Source organism: Cetorhinus maximus, chromosome 12 (genome assembly GCF_964194155.1).
Source record: "Cetorhinus maximus chromosome 12, sCetMax3.hap1.1, whole genome shotgun sequence".
NCBI lineage: Eukaryota > Metazoa > Chordata > Chondrichthyes > Lamniformes > Cetorhinidae > Cetorhinus > Cetorhinus maximus.
In genome coordinates, this window is record NC_135890.1 from 96,093,360 (window position 1) to 96,095,870 (window position 2,511).

Sequence of the window (2,511 nt, forward strand, 5' to 3'; positions counted from 1 at the left end):
CCTTCACATTGAGGATACCCTCCATCGCATTGTGTGGCACTAGCACCGTACTAAATGGGATAGATTTCGAACAGCAACTCAAGACTGGGCATCCATGAAACGCTGTGGGCCATCAGCAGCAGCAGAATTATACTCAAACACAATCTGTAACCTCATGGTCCGGCATATCCCCCATTCTACCATTACCATCAAGCCAGGGGATCAAACCTAGTTCAATGAAGAGTGCAGGAGGGCATGCCAAGAGCAGCACCAGGCATACCTAAAAATGAGGTGTCAACTTGGTGAAGCTACAACACAGGACTACTTGCAAGCGATCTTACAACCAACGGATCAAATCTAAGCTCTACAGTCGTACCACATCCAGTCGTGAATGGTGGTGGACAATCAAACAACTCACTGGAGGAGGAGGCTCCACAAATATCCCCATCCTCAATGATGGAGGAGCCCAGCACATCAGGGCAAAAGATAAGGCTGAAGCATTTGCTACAATCTTCAGCCAGAAGTGCCAAGTGGATGATCTATCTTGGCATCCTCTGGAGGTTCCCGGCATCACAAGTGCCAGTCTTCAGCCAATTCAATTCACTCCATGTGATATCAAGAAATGGCTGAAGGCACTGGATAATGCAATGGCTATGGGCCCTGACATTATTCCAGCAACGGTACTGAAGACTTGTGCTCCAGAACTTGCCGCGCCCCTAGCCAAGCTGTTCCAGTACAGCTACAACACTGGCATCTACCCGGCTATGTGGAAAATTGCCCAGGTACATTCTGTAAACAAGAAGCAGGACAAATCCAACCCAGCCAATTACTGCCCCATCAGTCTACTCTTGATCATCAGTAAAGTAATGGAAGGAGTCATCAACAGTGCATTCAAGTGACACTTGCTTAGCAATAACATACTCGCTGACGCACAGTTTGGGTTCCACCAGGCCACTCAGCTCCTGACCTCATTACAACCTTGGTTCAAACATGGACAAAGAGCTCAAATCCTGAGGCAAAGTGAGCATGACTGCTCTTGGCATCAAGGCCACATTGTGACTTAGTGTGGCATCAAGGAGTCCTAGCAAAACTGGAGTCATTGGGAATCAGGGGCAAAACTCTCCGCTGGTTGATGTCATAACTAACACAAAGGAAAATGGTTGTGGTTGTTGGAGATCAGTCATCTCAGCTCCAGAACATTACTGCAGGAGTTCCTCAGGGTGGTGTCCTTGGCCCAACCAAGCTGCTTCATCGATGAACTTTCTTCCATCATAAGGTCAGAAGTGGGGATGTTCGCTGATGATTGCATAATGTTCAGCACCATTCACGACTCCTCAGATACTGAAGTAGTCCATGTCCAAATGCAACAAGACCTGGACAATATCCAGGCTTGGGCTGACAAATGGCAAATAACATTCACGCCACACAAGTATCAGGTAATGACCATCTCCAACAAGAGAGTATCCAACCATCGCCCCTTGATGTTCAATGGCATTACCATCACTGAATCCCCCACTATCAACATCCTGGGGGTTATCATTGACCAGAAACTGAACTGGACTACCCATAGAAATATTGTGGCTACAAGGGCAGGTTAAAGGCTAGGAATCCTGTGACAAGTAACTCACCTCCTGACTCCCCAAAGCCTGTCCACAATCTACAAGGCACAAGTTAGGAGTGTGATGGAATACTCCCCACTTGCCTGGATGAGTGCAGCTCCCATAACACTCAAGAAGCTTGACACCGTCCAGGACAAAGCAGCCCGCTTGATTGGCACCACATCCACAAACATTCACTCTCTCCACCGCTGACACAGTAGCAGCACTGTGTACCATCTACAAGATGCACTGCAGGAATTCACCAAGGCTCCTTCAACAGCATTTTCCCAACTCATGATCACTACCATCTAGAAGGACAAAGGCAGCAGATAGATGGGAACACCACCACCAGGAAGTTCGTCTCCAAGTCACTCACAATCCTGACTTGGAAATATATTGCTGTTCCTTCACTGTCGCTGGGTCAATACCTGGAATTCCCTTCCTAACAGCACTGTGGATGTACCTACACCACATGGACTGAGTGGTTAAAGAAGGCAGCTCACCACCACCTTCTCAAGGACAACTAGGGATAGACAATAAATGCTGGCCCAGCCAGTAAAGCCCACATCCCATGAATAAATATTTTTAAAAATTCAAAATCAGTTGGAGTGGGGTAGGGTGGGGTGTAGTGTTGGAAGGAGGGAGTGTGGTGGGGAAGAATGTGGGGTTTGGGGGACTGTGAGGATGGGGAAATGTGTGGAGGAGGGGGAAGAGAATGTAGAGAGGGGGGGCTGCTGTTCTATGGGGGCTTCAATTGTCCCAAGGACAGGCAGGCGCTCCAAAGACTCCCCCACTGCTAGTAAAATATCAGCAGAAGCAGGTAGAACATGGGCATGGCACCACCACCATGGCACACCATTTTACAGCCTGCCAGCCACAGAGACCCTAAAATTCCACCCAACGCCACAAATGAGAGAGCCTTAAAATGAAAGGA